General features: G+C 32.2%; 1 long non-coding RNA gene across 1 annotated transcript; it reads right to left on the reverse strand.

The window, feature by feature from the left end:
* Window positions 1–288: 288 nt before the first annotated feature.
* Window positions 289–1889, reverse strand: LOC129916280 (uncharacterized). The gene is made up of 3 exons (XR_008772424.1): window positions 1668–1889; window positions 1396–1535; window positions 289–1332 (listed from the first exon to the last, which is right to left on the reverse strand). It is a non-coding gene; the product is annotated as an uncharacterized LOC129916280 (long non-coding RNA).
* Window positions 1890–22191: the final 20302 nt, after the last annotated feature.

Genomic DNA, 22191 nt, shown 5'->3' on the forward strand with positions numbered 1-22191 from the left:
AACCATATTTGGCTTCGTATGCAGTAGAGGGTTAAGACCTTCTATAAAATAAGGACCATTTATTAAAATTGGACCATGACAAAGAGAGTCGGAGATCTACATATCGTTTTTCTTAGCTGAAACTATTTATTTTACAATCTCTTAAGTTGCACTTAAATTCATTCAAAATTACAAACTTTCGCATTTTGAATAGAAAATTTGATGTTTCAAAAAAAAAATGTTACGTATACACCACAGTGCCCCCCACAGTTGTCTTTGGGTATTCAAATTTCAAGTGTGTTATTCTTAGATTTCTAATCTCTTAATTTCCAATGTTGCTATTACAAAAATGATGCAGCTTTTACACTCTAGCTCATGAGGGAAAATCATAAAATGCAATGGTTGAAATTGGTGAAGATTTCCCTGATCTTGTGAAGAAGTTTTTCAAATTAATTGAACATAAAGCGACTTAGCACAATTAAACGAGTCTGATGATCAGGTTGGTCACCGTCAAATTGCTATGGGTAGCTTCAATCTATGTACTTCAACATCCGTACCAAATTTGAGGAACATCCGTCGGATAGTTTAGTGAACTAAAATGTGTTGAAATAGATGCGCAGAGACGCAAACACCTTTCTTTGTACTTCTCCATCACCTCTTGATTACAATTTAAAGAAAACAAAATAAAACAATAAGTTCGATTGTTCGTCAGTAAATTCGACCTCTAGGTCTAAACAACTTTATGCAAGACAATTTCGACAATTGGATCTGTTTTTTTTTTTACCTATCCTTAATCCCATATCACATTAACATGAATTTTCTGATACAATTCTTTCTGGCAAGACTGTTAACCAAGTATTATTTTTCAATCATAGTGAATTTTATTCACGGCAGGTATAAGAATGGTTTTCCACTACAAAACAATGCATCTTATTTTGGATCGATTTCACCTATTGTAAAACCATTTTGTATAAGTTCAACTATTCCGCCAGTTGATCAGCCAGCTGTAAAACCAGGTACCCGGTACAGCATTCTGTTGCAGCCAAAACCATCATCTCCAACATTGATTTATGTTCCCTTTCAGCAATATTCTTTATGTTGCAACTTTTTTTTAAATTGGTATTTTGCAATATGCAGATAATATAAAAAAATAAAAGATAGATTATGTAGTGGATATAGTTTGTACAGAGTTGGTAGGTTCGTCATCGTCGTCGGTCCTACAACGTACAACACATCTGAATCTGACAAAATACTTTTTTAAACAACTAATGTTTCGCGACACTGCACTGAGCTCTGGAATCAAGTTTAATAATATTGAAATTCTTCCAGCCGAATAAAATTTAAACTTGACTCCTGAAAATAAAACAAAAAAAATCTTCAGAAAGTCTGAATTCGTTATTTACAAGCGTACCTTACCTATTCGTACTGTTCGTGATTTCATTTCATGCATGACTTCTTTATCTTTTTCGGTTTTGTTTTGTTTTTTTTTTTTTTTTGTTATGAAACGAATGCCATGTGTGTCCTAGGTTGTCATCGTCACCAACCACAAATCCGATCTGTAAAATAATAATAAAATAAAAGGGGTAGGTATATTTTTTCGAAAATGGCACAAGGAATCAATCACAGCGTAAATATTTTTTTGCAACAGCGAGCTTAATAACTGACCTATATGGTCAGAAAATATTTACCTTCAGATTTAAGTCTCCACAAAAAGTCTGCCGCAAAAACTGGAAAAGACTAAAACTGTCTTTTTCACAGTGAAAACTTAAGCATGGTTGGCTTTTTTGTTAAATCCTACGAACTTGACATGTTTATAGCTTTAGAAGGTTGATATTAGTTACATAACTGTTCTTGACTGCTTGCAAAGGTGTTTCTGTTTATAATATTGATGATTAATTGCTGTAATTTTAAAGCTATAGGTGCCTAGTTGAATAAAAAAATTAATTAGAAAAAAGTAAATTTTAGCTTTTTTTAGCCCACAGTCATAAATTAGGGTTAGTAAATAAATTCACCTATAAATTTTGTTTTATAAAAAAAAGTTGGTAATTAATAGGTATTTGAAAAATTGCAAACTTGTGAAAATGCATGTTTTAATTAGACCATTAATTGCCATTAAAATATCATATTTATATCCTAAAAAAAAATATTACATAATTGACACCTTTCTATTTCCTGAACAATTGGTGTCATGCGAACGTTACAAAAATAATAATAAATAATAACAATATTTTTTAAACATTAACTGGATATTTGACATATGTAGTGTGAGCGATAAATTAAATTTTATTAAGTCGTTCAATATTGTATGAAAAGCTTTCTTCTATGCGTAAATTAAAAAAAAATTGTATTACACCATCTATTTCCAGAGGCGTACGTTGTGCTGCCTGTAACCGGGGGCGAAACGAATTTTTTCTCCTGATCAAGTGAGACATCAAAAGAAAGATCATTTCAGCTCTATTTATGCCCAGAAAACCAAAATTTTCTTTAAGAGTTGCTGAGTTATTTGCATCTAAACTTTTTTTTTCTTACGTTCGGAGGCAGATATCTGCGGACCAAAGTCTCGAAACTAGTTTTGGTTTACAGATATGAGTTCACATTGAACAATCCTATGCATTTAGATAAAAAAAATTACAAATTTATTTTTTTTTTTCAGTTTTTCAAGAATAAATCAAGGTTACCCCTTGCCGAAAAAAATGCATTTTTAAAAATTTCTTCCGCATTCACCAAATGTGGCATCGAAAGAAAGGTCTTTTAAGGCTCTATTCATAACTAAAAACCAAAAGTTTCCTTGGACGTCTCAAGAGATTCTTTGAGATCTAGTTACCTGGTTATAATTTATTTAAATAAATAGGTTTTTTCCTTTAATGTTAAATATCGTTAAATATAAAAATTTTTGAAAATTTTCTGTCCGACCAGTCGTTCTCGAGATATTGAGACTAATGCGTTTTTCAAAATGGTGGACGCCCTACAAGACCAATCAATACGCAAACTGAGATTTATACTCAAGATAAGCAATCCACTTGAGTAAAGTAAAATCTCGACTTAAGGAAAAAATATTCTCAATCTAGCTGACAATGAAATTTGACTACGTAAACTGTCATCTGAAATTATATATTTTTTTAATAATTCGTTATTTTGATTTTGTTTTTTGATGCGATAGACGCCTTTTAGGCGTGTTTTTTCTAAAACTCAGTAGCTACTCATTTTTCATTTTATGCACAAAACAACAAAACAATTACACTTTTGTTTTTGTTTTTCGAATAAAATCAAAAAATGAGTAGTTACTAAGTTGTAGAAAAAACACGCCTAGAGAAAAAAACGAATAGCGTAACGGGTACAATGGTTGGCACCACTTAGCATTTTTTAACTTTGAATTGCGAATTACTTTCGCATTTAAAGAGTTAGGAATATGTTTTATATGTATGTCAAATTAAAGTTTAAAGAATTTCTGACTTGAATGTTATTAGAAAAAATTGTTTAAAAAACAAAGACTATTTTTAAAATATTAAAATAGGAAAAGCTACCCAAAAGGTACAATGATTGGCACCCTCAAAATTAAAAGAAATACAAGTGTTTTTCAAGATAATTTTTATCAAAGTTTAGTTAAAAACAGTTTAATATAACAAAAAATCTTCATTTAACGCAATAAAAAAAAGTAAATAAAATGTACGACTGGGTCGTATGTACTGGCTCTTGCATTTCAAATTACATACCTTTACCTTAAATAATTTTTGGAAGTTAAATCTTTTTTTAAGTTTAAATTTAACTAAAAATGTCATTTTCGCAAAAAAGAGAAACGTCATTTATTTATTTATTTATTTTAATTTAATCGAAATCGTTGGATCCGTTTTCGAAAAAATTGCAATATCTCGAAAACTTTATATGGGAGACATCCAATAAGAACGAGATATTAAAATAAAATAAAAACGGGTCTTGCAAATCACGTACAAATCGTCTGTAACGAGTTTTTGGCAAATCTATCAATCCTTTTGAGCTCTTTTTTCTCCATTTTTCAAACATAAACTTATGACGGATACACGGTATAATTATTGGCAGTCTTAAAGGTACAATTATTAGCAGTGCCAACGATTGACGTCCCAAAGCACGCATTATTGGCACCCCCTTGCCAATAATTTATATGGGACCAATAATTGACACCCCTTTTTAATTAATTTGAATATATTTTTATATAAAAAACAATTAAAAACATTTAATTTATTATATTGTTAAGCTAAAAAAAAATAAATCTTCATATAAAAACTCAAAAAATAATCAAAAACGTACAGTTACCAAATTCAGTGTTCTTAGCGAGAACACTGTATTTTTTGCACTTTTTGCATGAACTTAGAACGGTTTTACTTTTTTTTACAAATTAAAAGGAACTGAGAATGAAATAGACCTAAATAAAAATGCAGAATTGTAGAGAATTAATACAGTTTATGAAAAAAAAACATGATTTTTGTTCCCGGGCATAGTAGTTTTTGTGAAATGCTTTATTGAATGAATAAACCTTCATAAATTTTTTAACAAGTTTCTTGATGTTAAATTGAGGAGCGTTTTTTCAAAACTCAACAAACGCATTTTTTGCGAAAATGAGTTATTGGTATCGAAATTTTTGGCACGACCAGGCTCACAAGATGACAAAATAAAAATGTTAAAAAAGTGAACAGTTTTAATTTAAAAAAATATTTAAAATCGAGCGTTTTTTCAAAACTCAACAAAATTACTGGAGGTTTTTGCAAAACTCAACAAAATTATTGGAGGTTTTTCCAAAACTCAACAAAATGGCTCGTTTTTGCAAAACTCCACAAAGTTTGCCTGTGGTTGGAAAGCAATTATTATTATATGGGCATGAAATGGGCATCCCAAGAGAGCGACGAGGAGGAAACAGGGCTAAACCCGTTGATTCTGAAATAACAACTGCTGTTAGAACTCACATTTCATCTTTCCAGAAAAAAATCCAAAAGAAGCTATCTTTTTTTTTAATACTAATTTATCTATTCATTTATTTAAAAGAAAAATAAACGTTTTTGCAAAACTCAACAAAAACCTGTATTTGTTGCGTTTTGAAAAAAAGCGGTGTTTTCGTGTTCAAAATACGGACGAATCTTCAAAAATATTGAAATAGCAATTAAGCCTGTCGATTAGCTGTTCAAGAAAGAACAACTCCTCATTTCTACTTTTTGAAAATTCGACTTTGTATTCAAATGGGAAAGAAAAAACCTTCTCCTGAAAAATTTGAAAAATGCACTTGTTGAGTTTTGAAAAAACGCTCCTCAATTTGTTTTAATATTGATTGTACGTACCTTTTTTACCTGTACAATATTATACATTTATGTAGTTTATATATTTTCTGGTTTGTGATCTCCAAATTTAGGTTTTCCGACTAACTATTGAAGCAAATATATGTTTTTTTGTGTTAGCTCTTAAAATTTTGCATACATGTAAACTTCTCAAGTGGCCTTAAGATCATAAAGATTTTATAAATATTTATGATTTCATTGAAAATTATTACCGACTCAAACCTACCCCAACCACAATAGCCATTATTGTTATTGAATGCCAATATATTCCAATTTCTATTTGTTTGTGCTCAGCTCCATATATATGGATACCATGGCGTGTTGCCTCCTATTAAACACTCAAAACCTTCTAATAAATAATATCCTTCAGTGTTATTAGTCTGCCAATTGCATGTGGCATATAACCCATCATGTGAACACATTATGCTTCTCAAACACATAAACTAAATTTGAAGCACAGCACTGAATTTCTATGCCTATAATATGAAATCATAAATATTAATACAAAGATTCCATAAAATAGTGAGCCTTATACTAAGAGTTAGGACACGCAGTCCGAGTCGCACTATATTGAATAAAACACTCCGATATGAAAACATTCATAAATAAACACAATTCTTCAGAAAACATCAAATAGAATATTATTATACTCGTAGTTCAATATTATTTAAGAATAAACGACCGTCAAAGGTATAAAATGCTTTTAAATTTTCAACAGATATTGCAACAAAATCAGCAAATTAATTGAGTTCGAGGTTGGAGGAGCATTTCGATATTTCAAAAGGTCATGCCCTGGCCATTATAATGTTCAATGTCCTTCCATATTTCGTGTTATGGTAGGTATGTCGTGCAGAATGCACACTACAATATTGACAAGCAAACATTTCCATCATCATAAGTGGAAACCATTCATTATTCGAGATCCTGTCGAATAGTGAATGCGTTCATTTGTCAAGCCGCAGAGAACAAGGTAATCTGTCAAATTATATTAATGTGTCATAACAATAGCAGCAGTACCTACAAGCAGTATAGTGTGCATCGGAATAGGAATGCAATGTGCAGGACTGTTGTCATGGTGCTAAAGCAGTCATCTATAAAATAGAGATTATTATATTGTTAAACATATAAAATTACTTAAGATAGCTTCCATCTATAGTGATTGCTAATAAGAGAAATCTACTGAACAATGTTAGAATAAATTGAAATATTTCCCAATGTATTTGGTATTGATAAATTGAGATTGCTCGATGGTTGATGCTATGGAACACAAGAATTCTTCAAAATATAGTGACCAATCGTCAAATGAAATATTAATCAAGAACTGAGGCGTCAAAAAGATATGATTGGGATGCGCATTAGGGTAGAGTGATTTTATTTTTGTTTTTTATTTTCGAATTGGCATAGTAATAAAAAGTTGGGGTATTTATAAACGAACAAAACTGTATACCAAACATTTTTAAATAAGTGCATTTTGAGGTGCCACAAGCCCTCTGAATGCTTAAAAAGGGAACTTCTTGATTTAAAAATTAAATGGGGAAAAATAATGTTCAACATATTTTTTTTAATTCATGTTTCACTGAGTGTGAAACATAAAAAAAAATAAGTTACTTGATTTATTAATATATTTGTTTTAGAAAAAAGTCTTACGAAAAGAATGAACATCGAAATTTAAGTATTCTAGATTTTCAACTAACCGCACCTTTGTTAAGATTTTTGATTGAAATCTCAATTAAAAGTGAAGTAAAACATATTGTTTAGATGATTCAAACTCAGTTAAATATGAATTATTTAAAAAAAAAATTATATTGAACTTTATTTTTCCCCATTTAATTTTAAGGTAAAAAAGTCCCCTTTTTAAGAATTCAGAGGGCTTGTGATGGCTCCTCAAAATGAACTTATTTAAAAATTTAAAGTATACAGTTTTATTCTTTTATAAATAGCGCAACTTTTTATTACTATGCTATTTGGAAAATAAAATCACTCCAACCAAAGACCAAAGTCCCGAAAACAGTTTTGGTTCACAGATATGAGCTTACAATGAGCAAGCCTCTCCATATCGAAATAAAAATTCAAAATTTATTTTTTTCAGTTTTCAAGAAAAAATCAAGGTTAACCCCTTGCCGAAAAAAAATGCATTTTTAAAAATTTCCTCCGAATTCATCAAGTGAGGCATCAAAAGAAAGGTCTTTCCAAGCTCTATTCATAAAAAAAAAAAAAAAAACAAAAGTTTCTTGGAGATTTGGTTGCTGATTTATTTAGGTCCGTCAAGCTGGGTACGCCACAACCGAAAATCCAAAATCTGAGTATGCAGGAATTTGTTGCTAATTTGTTACCCCAATCTCGAATTTGTTGCTCCTGCCCTTACCCCTTAAATCTGTGGCGTACCCAGCTTGACGTCAAGCTGGGTACGCCGCAGATTTAAGGGGTAATGGGGGGAGCAACAAATTCGGGATTGGGGTAACAAATTAGCAACAAATTACTGCATACTTATTTTTTTGAAATTTTGAGTATTACGTGTTTTTGCGTTTTATCGTTTCATCCACATATGTTCCACAAATGCATTCAAGCTCCACAAGGCATTTTGGACATGAAGGGATTGGAATAAAAACTTGATATGGACCTTTTTGAAAAGGTTTTAAGGACCTCTTTCTATTGATACCACTTATTTGACTGTGCTATAATTTTTGGGCGATTTAGCTTTTTTGCATAATCTGTTAATGTGCATTTGAAGGGCAAAACGTGGAGCAACAAATTCGAGATTAAGGTAACAAATTAGCAACAAAATAGCAACAAATTCCTGCATACTTACATTTTTGAAATTTTAATTTGTGGCGTACCCACGTTGACGTCCAGCTGGGTACGCCACAGATTTAAGGGGTAAGGGCAGGAGCAACAAATTCGAGATTGGGGTAACAAATTAGCAACAAATTAGCAACAAATTCCTGCATACTCAGATTTTGGATTTTCGGTTGTGGCGTACCCAGCTTGACGGACCTGATTTATTTGAATCCAAACATATTTTTTCTCTGATTTATTTAAATCCAAACATTTTTTTTTTACATTCGGAGGCAGATATCAGCAGACCAAAGTCCCGAAACCAGATTTGGTTCACAGATATGAGCTCACAATCAGCAGGCCTATCCATTTCGGAAAAAAATTACAAAATTATTTTTTTTGAAGTTATACTTCTTATGGGAGGGTGGGTATGAAAATTTACTTTTTGACAAGAATGTCAAAGGGATTATGACGCGATCACCCTGGGTAGCAGGGCTGTCGTTTCACCTTTAGAGTAGGCAGTACTTTAGTATTTAAAAATGCAGTACGCCGCAGTACGGCAAACATAAAACACACAACACGTTGCAAGTTATATGTTTCATGTGGCAAGTTGCGTGTGGCAAGTTGCATGTGGCAAGCTGCATGTGGCAAGTTGCGTGTGGCAAGTTGCATGTGGCAAGTTGCGTGTGGCAAGTTGCATGTGGCAAGTTACATGTGGCAAGTTGCATGTGATAATTTCCATGTGGCAAGTTGCCCGAGTTGCAAAAAGCTCACATTTCAGCTCAGCTCACAGCTCAGCTCAAATTTGAGCTAGGTACCATAGCTAAGCTCATTTGAGCTGAGCTGGAAGTGAGCTGAGCTGAAAGTGAGCGCCCTAACTTCCAACGCCTATATCTCGAAATTTTGAAGAAAATGAAAAAAAATTTTTTGATGCCAAAAGGTAGCGGGGACTCTAACCTACATTTGGGTACAACTCTCATCCCTGTAGGTCCACGCGTTCTCAAACCGGGAGAACTTAAAAGTAAAAAAAGAAATAGGCACGATTCTGAAAAAATAGGCATGATGTGGCGGTTTAACATGGAAGGCGATTTTTTAAAAATCTGACAATGTGCAAAGCGTAGGCCCATGACACAAGCTATCATTTGGCATCACTCCCAAAAATTACTCTCAAGCGGTTTAGCTTCCAGGAGCGTTTAAAGATTCGGGGATTTTTCGAAAAAAAAAATTTACCCCAACTTTCAAAACCGATTTTCTCGGAATTTTGAAAAAAATCGAAAAACCGGATTATACCACTATCGGGTAGCTGAGAATATAAGCTTTCATATGGCACCACTCCCCTGTCTCTAGATCAAAGCGTTCCAACGACTATAACGCGGAATTTTGAAGAAAATGAAAATAAAATTTTTGATGCCAAAAGGTAGCGGGGACTCTAACCTACATTTGGGTACAACTCTCATCCCTGTAGGTCCACGCGTTCTCAAACCGGGAGAGCTTAAAAGTAAAAAAAAAAATAGGCACGATTCTGAAAAAATAGGCATGATGTGGCGGTTTAACATGGAAGGCGATTTTTTAAAAATCTGACAATGTGCAAAGCGTAGGCCCATGACACAAGCTATCATTTGGCATCACTCCCAAAAATTACTCTCAAGCGGTTTAGCTTCAAGGAGCGTTTAAAGATTCGGGGATTTTTCGAAAAAAAAAATTTACCCCAACTTTCAAACCCGATTTTCTCGGAATTTTAAAAAAAGTCGAAAAACCGGATTGTACCGGAATTTTTTTTTTATGATAAAAAAAGAAATATTTTACTAAAAAATAGAAATATATTTACTATCAAAAACACCAAGAGAAAAGATCAAGAAAAATTATCTGTCTTATTTATAAAAATATCTATGTGTTAAAATAATTCCATTAATAACTAGAAACAAACAACTTAAGCTATGGTGTTTTATAAAAGTTTAAAATATCTTCAAATTTCATTATACTTTCCAAATAAAAATCAATGTATTCTCTCACCCATCACAGCTCAGCTCAGCTCAGCTCAGCTCAGCTCAGCTCACTTTACCTTAGCTCACCCAACAGCTCAGCTCAACCATCAGCTCAGCTCAAATGAGCTGGAGCTATGGTACATAGCTCAAAAGTGAGCTAGCTCAAAATTTGAGCTGAGATGTGAGCTGGGCTCAGCTCACTTTTGAGCTTTGTAGCAACCCTGCAAGTTCCATATTGCTACTACTAGTGCTGAAGCACACACAATTCTCATAAAATTACCATATCGCACATTTTATGCGCAATTCATTTACTTTCGTTAAGCATATACCGTACGTTCTGAACCGCACAACATGTGTAAATTTCACAGAATAAAATGAAAACTATATGGACGCAAGGAGGATGAAAGAATTAATTTATTGTTCACTTGATAAAAATGTAAAAAAAACGAAGTGTGGGTTAATTAATTTAATAATAGAAATTAAAAATATCAAATGAAATTCATTTACATAAACTGAATGAGAAGTATAACTTCAGTCGCGTGTACATGTGTACACACACTCTTTTTTTTTTTTTTAGTTTTTCGAGAAAAAAATCAAGGTTTAACCCCTTGCTTGGTTAAACCAAAAGTTTCTTGGAGGTTTGGTTGCTGATTGATTTGCATCCAAACATATTTTTTCTTACATTGTAGGCATTTATGGATGTTTCACAGCTGAAACGAACCAAGTCAAAAAAAGATAAAAAAAAAAAATCCAAAGTCTGCGCAAGGTTTGACTCTACTTACGTCTTTTATTGGTTTGATCCAAAAGTGTTTCGATTCAAATTGTCATTTGTTCGAAAAAAAATATTCACCATAAGATTCAATGGAAACGTATAGGTAAGTGTTTAATTTGAAGCTTTTTTAAAAAATACTGAAGTTTGTGTGTCTAAAAAACTTGTTGTCATAGATTTTTCGTGATAACGTCTTTTTAACCGATGAACAAAAAAGCATGCCTCAATTTTACGTTCCATCATCCCGTTAGAAGTGTGGTATATGTTGCAATTTCATCTTAAAGGCCAAGTCATATGAAGCCAAGTTCAACTCAAGACAAAATCTGCTATAACTTATTTGAAAGTTTATATTCTGAAAGGAAACGATTTCTAAAAAATCAATCATTAAATAGGGTAAATAGGGGTAAAATGACATGGCAAAAGAAAAGTCATCGAAAGTTTGAAAAGGGCAAAGTGTTTATAGAAATTTGAGTTGTAAGAGTGGAAATATTTTTTCACTAACAACTATTTTTGAAGGGGGTATCTTTGAATATTTTTTTTATTTTTAGGTTATTTCGAATGCTGGCATTAAATCTTAAACTTATAGGACTACGGGTTAATAGCATTCTCTTCTTGCAATAATAATTTATTGGAGTCGTCTGATTTGACACACTTTACAACCATCAATAAAAGCCTCGATATTGTATACTAAAATCGTTATTAAAGCCCTAACGTAGTTTGAATACCATTAGGTTTCAATATAGGTAATGCAGTTCTAAGGAATTGGCATTGGTGTGGCCTGGCCATAGCCACATGGTATGAATACAGAGAAATGCATTTAGACAAATAATGTATATTTAATTCCTTAGTTGTACTGCTGAACAATTGTTTGGTATCAGTTAATTATTAAGTGTTTGTTGAAAGAAACTACTGCACCCAACCCAAGAGCATATTATAAAGTGTTGTATCTGGAAACTCCTACAACAATCTGGAAAATGCCTACACGAATCCTTTAGTTGGTTCGCTCGAAACTGTCACTATCAGTGGTCAATATTAGCATAAATTAATTGAATTTTGTTTGCAGAATATTCCAACTACAGGATTTCTGTTTTGTTCATGATTGGAATTGGCTACACGATGATGTCGAAGATACGAATCTACTCAGAATCGAAGTGTAAAAGGTATTTTCCAAAATGCTAATCTGTGTGTCCATTCGTAGCTAGTATTTCGTTATCCACTTTTACATTTCATTGAAATGTATCTCGCATCTAATGTGATCTCTTTTATGGAGCAATACTAAAACGGCCATACCCCAGACCCAGTGACCAGAGTTGAATTGCTGTTGCAGTATAGATAAGTGAGTCGGTGCACAACCCTTGTAAGTTGAAGCGCAAGAAATATTCTCAGGCTCAGTGGCCTTAATGTATGCGTTTTAGGAGGTAGACATCCTCTTATTGAGAATTAGACTAAATATGTGTTAATGAATTCAATCTGTTGGAGATAGTTTATTCAGCGGTGTTCATTTTGTATGAGATATTCAATTGAGCCTTGAATTTGAAACTAAATTTCCAATATTCTCGTCTAATCTTTATGGTTTTGATTTGAAAAGCCTTTCGAGTTAATTGAACATTGTTCATTCAAAATATAGAAACACAGATTCGATTGAATATTTATAGTTGAAGGAATTTATATTTTGTGTAGGTATCTACCTAATTATAGCAAGATATTTTAAGACTGTTGTTTATAGGTAATACAAATGTGTTGTCTACATTGAAAGTGTAGTCCTTAATATATAATCCTTGAAACTAGTAAATTATATCATTTGTTTCGAGACTAACTTGGGTCCAACGATATCTACTTCCAAATGTAAGAAAAAACACATTTGGATTGCAATTAACTCAGCAACCAGAACTCAAACTTTAAGGTTTCATTCATAAATCTTAAAGAGAAATTTCTTTTGATATCTCACTTGGTGGATTGAAGCGAAGGACTTGTTTTTTATGAATTCTAATTCCGAAAGTAAGAATAAAGATTTCACCTTATAATTTGTAAAGTCGAATCAATGCATACATGGTACCGCCTAGGGCTTTCAGATTTTAAACTAATATTAATATTTTGTTGCCTTAACCAAACATTGAAATTTTTGTTCGCATCAGAAATTTAAAATTTAAGGTTGGCTTGTCAGTGTTATTAAATCAATTTACAAAAATGTCGTCTTAGCTTAAATTAGGGCTATAAATTTATTCTTCGTGTACATACCTTCATTGGATTTTCGGTTAAACTCTAAAGTTCGATCTATAATGGTATTGTTTCTATTTTTGATGTATACCCACAAAAATATAATAATTGTTAGAAAGCTTAAAGCTTGAGTTGCATAAATTATTTTTTTTACTCCACCTGTTAAATTTCAATTGTGTGACCTAGATTTAAAGTGAAATTCATATTCGTTACTCATGTTAAGGTTTTTCTGAACTCAAGCGTTTGGCCAAGTGAAGTCTTTATTCATAGCAAAAATAAAGCAGTCACTTGAGTAGAGTAAAATCTTGACTTGGGGAATTTTTTTCCTCAATCAAGCCCATAATGAAACTGTCATCCGAAGTAATTATGCATTTTGTAATAATTCTGTATCGGTTTGATTGTCTTTGATGTGCTGACATTCTTAAATAAAGAAAAATAAAATATTTAAAATCTACTCCGTCATATTTCAAACTAATGAAAAAAAAGAGTGTGTGTACACATGTACACGCGACTGAAGTTATACTTCTCATTCAGTATTATGTAAATGAATTTCATTTGATATTTTTAATTTCTATTATTAAATTAATTAATCCACACTTCGTTTTTTATATTTTGATCAAGTGAACAATAAATTAATTCTTTCATCCTCCTTGCGTCCATGTAGTTTTCAATTTATTTTGTGAAATTTACTCATGTTGTGCGGTTCAGAACGTACGGTATATGCTTAACGAAAGTAAACGAATTGCGTATAAAATATGCGATATGGTAATTTTATGAGAATTGTGTGTGCTTGAGCACTAGTAGTAGCAATATGCAACTTGCAGGGTAGCTACAAAGCTCAAAAGCGAGCTGAGCTCAGCTCACAGCTCAGCTTAAATATTAAAACATGGATATTTTTATAAATAAAACAGATAATTTTTTGTGATCTTTCCTCTTGGTTTTTTTAATAGTAAATATATTTCTATTTTTTTAGTAAAATATTTCTTTTTTTATCATAAAAAAAATTCCGGTACAATCCGGTTTTTCGACTTTTTTCAAAATTCCGAGAAAATCGCGTTTGAAAGTTGGTGTAAATTTTTTTTTTCGAAAAATCCCCGAATCTTTGAACGATCCTGGAAGCTAAACCGCTTGGGAGTAATTTTTGGGAGTGATGCCAAACGATAGCTTGTGTCATGGGCCTACGCTTTGCACATTGTCAGATTTTTAAAAAATCGTCTTCCATGTTAAACCGCTACATCATGCCTATTTTTTCACAAACGTGCCTATTTTTTTTTTTACTTTTAAGTTCTCACGGTTTGAGAACGCGTGGACCTACAGGGATGTTAGTTATACCCAAGTGTAGGTTAGAGTCCCCGCTACCTTTTGGCATCAACAATTTTATTTTCATTTTCTTCAAAATTCCGAGATATAGGCGTTGGAAGTTGGGGGCGCGAAAAAACTTCTGGGAGCTGAACGCTTTGATCTAGAGACAGGGGAGTAGTGCCATATGAAAGCTTATATTCTCAGCTAACCGATGGTGGTATAATCCGGTTTTTCGACTTTTTTCAAAATTCCGAGAAAATCGCGTTTGAAAGTTGGGGTAAAATGTTTTTTCCAAAAATCCCCGAATCTTTGAACGCTCCTGGAAGCTAAACCGCTTGAGAGCAATTTTTGGGAGTGATGCCAAACGATAGCTTGTGTCATGGGCCTACGCTTTGCACATTGTCAGATTTTTAAAAAATCATCTTCCATGTTAAACTGCCACATCATGCCTATTTTTTCAGAATCGTGCTTAACTTTTTTTTTACCTTTAAGTGCTCCCGGTTTGAGAATGCGTGGACCTACAGGGATGAGATTTGTACTCAAATGTAGGTTAGAGTCTCCGCTATCTTTTGGCATCAAACAATTTTTTTTCATTTTCTTCAAAATCCCGAGAGCTAGCTTAAAATTTGACCTAGCTCAAATTTGAGCTGAACTGTGAGCTGAGCTGAAATGTGAGCTTTTTGCAACCCTGGCAACTTGCCACATGGAAATTACCACATGCAACATGCCACATGCAACTTTCCACATGCAACTTGCCACATGTAACTTGCCACATGCAACTTGCCACACGCAACTTGCCACATGCAACTTGCCACATGCAACTTGCCACATGCAACTTGCCACATGCAACTTGCCACATGCAACTTGCCACACGCAACTTGCCACATGCAGCTTGGCACATACAACTTGCCACATGCAACTTGCCACATACAACTTGCCACATGGTACTTGCCACATGCCACATGAAACATGTAACTTGCAACGTGTTGTGTGTTTTATGTTGCCGTACTACGGCGTACTGCATTCTCAAAATACTAAAGTACTGCCTACTCTAAAGGTGAAACGACAGCCCTGCTACCCAGGGTGATCGCGTCATAATCCCTTTGACATTCTTGTCAAAAAGTAAATTTTCATATCCACCCTCCCATAAGAAGTATAACTTCAAAAAAAAAACCTTAAGCGTTTCCTCCAGTTTTAGATTATTTGTGCGAATTGAATAATTCTTCATGTCTCTTTAAACTTCACTTGAAGCCTTGAGTGAATAAGTACCTACTTAAATAATTTCTAGACTATGTTGAATCCCGTCCATAATGTTTTGGAAAGATTGGATTTTTCAATAAATAACACTGGTTTACAAGGGTTTTATTGCCGAAACAAAAAATATGCTTTTCTGAAGGTTTTCGGTGTGCTTAACTCGAATCCGAAGTCAGAAAAAACTAATCAGCTCCGTTTTTGAAATATTACACCGAAAACCTTCAGAAAAGTATATTTATGTTTCGGCAACAAAGAAAAAGTTTAAGTTAAAGTTATCCTCTTTAGGATAGCTAAAAAATGCAGACACCACCCCCGAGGGGCAGCCCGACGAGTCGCGACGACGGTCTGACTTATTCAAACTAATTTATGAGAAATGAAATAAACTTTAAAGGCAATTATTATAAAAGACAATTTATTTTTTCTTAACCTCGTCACGTCCAACTAGGGTTCCCAACCGTACTCTAAAAAAGAGGATTGTACTCTATTTCACGTATGTGTACTCTATAATCTCTTTTTTACTTGTTCAATAGGGCAAGTATTGGTTTTGTGTCAAAAAAAAAATCGAGGTTTTAATCAAAACTAACATTACGATGATGGAGAAGTCCGAAAAAGTGGTTTTCATCATGACGTCCGTCGGTCTGTGCGTCGTCAAAAAAAGGTGTACATGAAGCTGCAGGTTAAACGGGTGGATGGATTTTCTTGAAATTTGGTACAGAAGATTTTTTCGTAATTTCCAAGGTTGTTTTTTTTTGTTTTTTAATATCTCGCTTAGAACATGTACCTCCCATACAACGTGTTCGAGGTATTGCAATTTTCTCGAAAACGGCTGTAACGATTTTGATTAAATTTGACTCACGTAATGCTTTACGTAAACTCAACATAACTGCGTTTTTAGTTTTTCTCAAAAAATACGGATAGTGGAAATATGATAGTAAATTTTTTTTAAATCGCTGATGTCGGCTCTTCCCGTACACCGTTAATGAGTTATTACAATTTTCTCGAAAACGACTCTAAGGATTTTGATTAAATTTAACATACGTTATATTGTACATAGATCTAACATAACTGCGTTTTTAGTTGTTCTCAAAAAATACGGGTAAGGGAAATATGGCGTAAGAAAATATAAAAAAAAATTACATATTTTCGCATTTCTTACGAAACTCCTCAAAAAATCAAATTACTATAACTAATTCAAAATATTTTTCCTAAAAAGCTTCGACATAAAAGCTACTTTTATCATATGAGCAAGTACGTGCAACCCCAGTCGTGCATTTTATTTACTTAAGGCTAAGTTTACCACCACATAAACATCTTAACGTTTACAAATTGGTGGATAACTTTCATATTTCTAAAGATAATTGAATGAAACAGAAAACGAGGCTTAAATATTCGACCTTATAATTTCTAAATTTGAACAATTGTAATTTAGAGAGTACAAAACACTATAAGTTTTGGTCGTTGTTTTAGTATGACCTACTTGTTTTGTTTGTTTCTTAGTCAGACTTAAAATTTAATTTTTTTATTCTATTTTGGAATGAAATTGAATCAAAGGAAGGAGTAAGCTTTTTTCAAAAAATCAAACTTTGTTTTTTAATAGAAAAAAATTAATCGCAATTTATGCTATTTTTCTAGATTTTGCAATGTTTGAACTGGTGTAACTTTTGCTGTTATCAATATAATTCATCAAAATAAAAAAATGTATAGAATATTAATACCTTGATTGTTTACAAAAAAAAAAAAAAAAGTTTTAAATATTAATTAAAGAAAAATGTTTAAAAAGGATTTTTTACTTTCCGAAATAGTCGAGTCAAATTAGACATAAAATTTGTAAAATCTCGGAATCCAGGGAAAGTCGATGCATCTGCAAAACGAGTATAGGGCTGCATTATAAAAGGGTCAAATAAGAAAGTTAAAAAAAAAAATTTCACCACTCTCGATTACAATAGTTTTTATGGACCGTTAACTGTCATTCCGTATGCAAGCGTCAATCGGAATTGCTGTCTCATTTTAGATTTTGGTCAAACTTTGTAGGGATGTTCTCTAGGACTGTAAGGAAGCAAATCCATGATGATTTAGTTTTAAGTTGCGTGGTTTCCCCGCTACCCGCATTCGAACTTTTTCAGAAGGTCATTTTTTATGTTATTATAGCTTTGCGTCTACTAAAGATATCTTTTTGTTTGAAACGCCTTTTTAAAGCTTAAGAGTAGTAATTTTTGAATACATATTAAAAAATTACGTAATAATTATCCCTGAATTAAAAATAATTTTTGAAAAACTTGTAATTTTGCTGATTTTTCATGGTTTTTGACTGGCTCCAGAACCTTGGCTATTATATGTAGGAAGCTTATACTTACCAAATATTAAATATAGATATTTTTCAACAAAATAAATCTAAAATGAACTCGATGGCTGTACTCCTTATGTAAAAATTTCAAGTTCAAAATATTGAGTATTTTAAAAAAGCTAATTTTTATACTGTCATTTTCTACGATTTGACTAAACGAAGAAATGTAAAACTTACAGTGTGTTAAGCTAAGAGTACGAACTAAATATACTATTGATTTCATGCTTCTATCTTATGACAAACATAGTGCAATCATAGCCTTAAGTAGGGGTTTTTTTTGGCTTTTTAGCATTTTTGCGAACTTTCAAACAAGCGGTACACTAAGAAGATATGACAATAACACAATTTTATTTAGAGGACTTAAAGTTAAAAGTTTCAACTTAACACACTGTTAGTTTCATGTTTCTATCTTTAGTCAAATCGTAAAAAATTATAGTATAAAAAAATATTTTTTCAAAAAACTCAAAACTTTGAACTTAAAATTTTTGCATAAGAAGTACAGCCATCGAGTTCATTTTAGATTTATTTTGTTGAAAAATATCTATATTTAATATTTGGTAAGTATAAGCTTCCTACATATAAAAGCCAAGGTTCTGGAGCCAGTCAAAAACCATGAAAAATCAGCAAAATTACCAGTTTTTCAAAAGTTATTTTTAACTCAGGGATAATTATTACGTAATTTTTTAATATATATTCAAAAATTACTACTCTTAAGCTTTAAAAAGGCGTTTCAAACAAAAAGATATCTTTAGTAGACGCAAAGCTATAATAACATAAAAATGACCTTCTGAAAAAGTTCGAATGCGGGTAGCGGGGAAACCACGCAACTTAAAATTAAATCATCATGGATTTGCTTCCTTACAGTCCTAGAGAACATCATTACAAAGTTTGATCAAAATCTAAAATGAGACAGCAATTCCGATTGACGCTTGCATAAAAACTGTTGTAATCGAGAGCGGTGAAATTTTTTTTTTTTCAACTTTCTTATTTGACCCTTTTATAATGCAGCCCTATACTCGTTTTTCAGATGCATCGACTTTCCCTGGATTCCGAGGTATAAAGCTTATTTGACTCCACTAAAATATTAGTTTATTTTTTTTTTAATTCAAATTTTTTTCTCTATTTTACTTTGTTTTGTTTAAGACCTCAAAACATTAGATTTTTTCTTGTAAGAAATCAAGGTATTTATGTTTGAGTTAAGCTTCTTATTTTAATTATATTATATTATTATAATTATATTGGAAACTGCAAAAATTGTGAGCTATATGTATATACTATCTGTTTTTGCACCTTCAGCATTAACTGAGGAGAGTATTTTGGGTGATGAATATGAAGTGGGGAGATGAGAGGAATAGGGCTTCATTGAAATTGATCAAAAATGAGCTCTTAATTTATATGAATTTTGAATTTAAACGTTTAGAGTTGTACACATATTTTAAAAATAACAAAAAAAATTGTTATATGCTGCAAGAAGCACCAAAAAATACACATATTCAAGACTTGAAATAAATGGTACTCTTCTTTTTTTAAATGTACTCTTTTTTTTCGTCTCTGAAATCGAATATACTCTATTCCTTCTGAAAAAAGTTGACAACTTAAGGCTAACTTATTCTAACTGTAGTTTCTTTATCGTTGCCGCAGTTGTCCCACGCTGATTCGCTGAGTCGACATAACGGAAGTTACTGAACTTCGATATTAGACACTTTTTGGCCAATCCTGTGAAGTGCGACAAGTTCATACTTGATACAGTTATTTGAGCTGTATCTCTGATCGTGGGAAACCGTTGCTTGTGTTTGATTTGCTAGATCAGCATAACGGAGTTCATAGGGTTCATGCGCATGTCCAAGGCCTACATGCGTTGTCATAACTTTTAATTTTGTTAACCAGTGTAATTATTTAAAAATAGCTATGCCGGTATATTGGTTGGCAACCCTTTCACGTTTGGCTTAGCTCGACCATAATGTTGTCCAAAAAGTTTTTATCGACGCACTCGACGAGAGTTCTTTATATGGATACGGATGAATCTAAGACCTTAAGTTTTTTTTTGTGTAGTTCGTATTTTACTGTTACTACCTACCACAGTTCAAAATAATTTTTAATTATATGTAAGTAAAGTTGATATTGGACTTGATTGCAGTAGAGTTTTTTTTTTCTTGGCAGAGAATACAATCATAAGCATGATTAAATAATCTTTATTGCAACATTAATAAGAAACAGTAAAAAATAACATCTTCATTTAATTTACCTATTTCATGTTATTAATTGGGAAAGCATATTTTTGAGAGCTTTCTCCAAAATTGAATTTAAAAAAAAAAAAAAACTTGTACAGCTGCACTAATGAAGAACTTACTTTTTGTAGGTAGGATTTGGTGGAATCTCATAGAAACCATTTCCAAATAGTTGTTATACTTTACTAACATAATTTAATTTCAAAATAATAATAACAACAACAAAAGCTTACATAATATTTTACTTTTTTCATGGTCACTAAATGTGTTATAGGGAAGTGTTTGTGTATTATGTGCTTACCAGATACGACTGTTGAAATTCCCGAAAATTAAATTTAAAAAAAAAAAAAATGTTTTACATAATAGTCCTATTATTGGAGTTAAAAATATTTCATATTCGATTTTTAAAAACAATAATCAAGGAAAACTATGAAAAAAGTAAGTAGTGATAATTACCAAAATTAATTAAAACTGGATTTTTCGATTAGCATGGTATTTGTGTTAAATTTAATTAAAATCTCGGTAATAATGTTCACACATCAATTAACAGCTCCTAATAGTGTGATTATAATATTTTAACGAGTTTTGGGTTTTAATTTTAATTGACGCACAACCAGGTGTTTTTTATTACATTAAATTGATTATGTTTCGAAGAGGAATGCAATACCTAACAACAAAATAAAGTTAGTTCTTTTGTACCAAAACTTGCATGTGTATCGTCCATACCTATTGTTTTACCCACATCTCCTTTTATTTATAGCTAAAGCATTAAACAAGTAAACGATTGCAGCTTGGAAAACTACGCAAAATTAAAGAACGCGAAACTCTCAACATATCGAGAACGGTGTCGGAACCAGTCGTTCTTTTTGTGGCAGGAGTTAGGTACGTCAATACACCTTATGGCAGCAGAACGAAAGTACATGATCGGAAACATAACAGAAATCGAAACGGATGCGGCAAACAAGCAAGTAAAAAACCTAACAGAACAGAGGTAACAAGAAAGATGGGTGCCTGAGAGTAGAGGGCGCTGAATTGCGAGGCTTATCGGAAAAATGGGTGAATGGAGTAACCCAAAACACGATGAAGTGAACTATTACGTCACTTAGTTTCTCACCAGGCACGTGTTTTTCAACACTTTTCTGTATAAGCTATTCAAAGCAAGAAACCCCTTTTGTCAGTACAGAGACTCGAACTGAGATGATATCTATCACATTGTCTTTAAGTGTACCAGATGGGACACCACTATGCATTAGGGTGTCCGTTATTTCCCAAAGTGATGTTTTCGGGGGAGTCACCACCCAGATCGAAGGTTTAGGGCCTAAATAAGGGGAATTTAGCAAAACCACTTATCACACAATTTCAAATACAGTTTTATATGTTTTTAATTCTTTTCAAATATTGCATTAAAAAATGTGTGCATGAATCAAAAATTTTATTTGAAAATTTTGCCGTTTTTATACGTTTAAATTTATTTTTCTCCAACTACAAAAGATTTGTTTACAATATTTGTATTGCATTGTTTTAACAATTATCAAACTTAAAAAAATGACATCAAAAAAATTGCAAACAATATAATATGTTTAGTATTTTATATTATTTATTTATAATTTTCATTTTTTACCCTAATTTTTTAATATATTTTTTTTAATGTTTTTTTTTTTGTTTTATTTTTAATTCTTATAACAATTTTTAACACCATTAATTAATTTACTATGGAAATAAGTTTTGAATAATTATCTAAAAATCATCTGTGTCAAATTTGAAGAAAATCCGTCCACCCGTTTAGGCTGTGGAAATGTGTACAGATGGAGGCACAACCGCACAGACCCACAGACGTACAGACGCACGGACGGAATTGCGAGACCCACTTTTTTGGAATTCTCCATCATCGTAATGTTGGTTTTGATTAAAACCTCAAATTTTTTTTTTTCGACACGAAACCAATACTTGCACTATAGTAAAAAATTGTTACACTCATGAAACTTGGCAAAAAGTTTGCTTTTGAGATAAGAACCAAGTACAAAAAAAGTCTATA

Source organism: Episyrphus balteatus, chromosome 3, assembly GCF_945859705.1.
Source record: "Episyrphus balteatus chromosome 3, idEpiBalt1.1, whole genome shotgun sequence".
NCBI lineage: Eukaryota > Metazoa > Arthropoda > Insecta > Diptera > Syrphidae > Episyrphus > Episyrphus balteatus.